Source organism: Rhincodon typus, unplaced genomic scaffold, assembly GCF_021869965.1.
Source record: "Rhincodon typus isolate 14 unplaced genomic scaffold, sRhiTyp1.1 hic_rhity00006395, whole genome shotgun sequence".
NCBI classification, from domain to species: domain Eukaryota; kingdom Metazoa; phylum Chordata; class Chondrichthyes; order Orectolobiformes; family Rhincodontidae; genus Rhincodon; species Rhincodon typus.
Genome location: NW_025972033.1, coordinates 6513 through 8140, shown reverse-complemented (window position 1 = coordinate 8140; position 1628 = coordinate 6513).

The following is a 1628-nucleotide window of genomic DNA, read 5'->3' as shown; positions in this document are numbered from 1 at the left end:
ATGTGCAATAGGATCTTATTCACTTGATGTTTTATTTCACGTTTAAGTAATAATCCTTATTGAAAACCAATTGAGAGTTTGAGGGAACAATCTACTAAGGTCATTCAGTCTGCAAGTTTATTCTTTATTCCCCAATTGATCTTTCAGCAATTAAACAAAAATTGTATTCATCATTCAATATGTGAAAAATGGGAAATGGGGAAAAATAAATAAATTGTAAAGTTAAGGGTCAGAGTTAGTGGGAGAGGCTGAATAGGCTGGGGCTATTTTCCCTGGAGTGTCGGAGGCTGAGGGGTGCCCTTGTAGAGGTTTATAAAATCATGAGGGGCATGGATAGGGTGAATAGTGAAGGTCTTTTCCCCAGGGTAGGGGAGTCCCAAACCAGACGACTTAGGTTTAAGGCGAGAGGGGGAAGATTTAAAAGGCACTTAAGGGACAACATTTCACGCAGAGGATGGTACATGTATAGAATGAACTGCCAGAAAGTGGTGGAGGCTGGTACAATTACAACATTTAAAAGCCATCCAGATGCCTTTATTTGATAGGGAGTGTTTAAGAGGGATATGGACCAAATGCTGGCAAATGGGATAGATTAATTTAGAATATCTAGTCACCATGGACAAGTTGGATCGAAGGGTCTGATTCTGTGCTGTACGTTTCTATAATTCTAAGTGAGAATTTCAGCTGATTACTTGTTGGTGGCGTCTAATGTAAAATATAAGATGTAGGGATATACCTACGAGTTATCACTCATCTTAAACATGGGAGAGATTGGGAGAGGATGGCCAGACGAAGAGAAAAACTAAAACAACTTACCCTGGCTACTCCAAAACATTGAGTAATTTTAATCTTTTTGTTTACAGAAAAGCATCATACATATATCAACCATATTGGCCTCTTTGCATGCCATGTGGGTAAACTTGGGAAATAGCAGGCGAAGTGAATATAAATACTCTAAACGTACAGCATTCACCCAGTAATTCAGCATCTCCTTACAGCTGTGCTTGGACTAAGCTGGGGTGTTCAATATGTAGAAAGCTACAATCACGATAATCTCCAAGAAACTTAGGATGAGTGAAACTGACAAATATTGTTGCACTGGCGTATAACTGGAGACACCTTTGTGAATATATTATATACACATATACAGATTAAGTGACAACAAAATAAAAATGACAAAAAGAAACATTGTTTTGTTGTATGTAACCTCAGTTTGATGACATCATTGCTAGTTGAGAATCCAGATGTAGACAGTCCATTCTTAATTATCAAATAAAAAACGAATAGACTCCAACATTGTTCAGGCAATCTCAATATTCACAATGAATGTAGGTACACTTTAGTCTTACTAGGTGTTTGTTGGCAAACTGGCAAGGTGAAAAGCTGTACAAAGTGCTTTACATGTTTCTTGCTGAAAGAGCAATCTAGAACTGAGGAGGGGCACACTTTCAAAATAAAGCAGGAGTCACACTTAAGACAGATTGAGGATTTTCTAATGGAAGTGAGGTCGTTGAACATACTCAAGGCAGATTTTTTTTATCTGCAAGGGAATGCAAGAAAGCAGAGTTTGAGTCATAATCAGATCATGATGTTATTCCGACAGCAGAGCAGTTTCAAGGGGCCAGTTA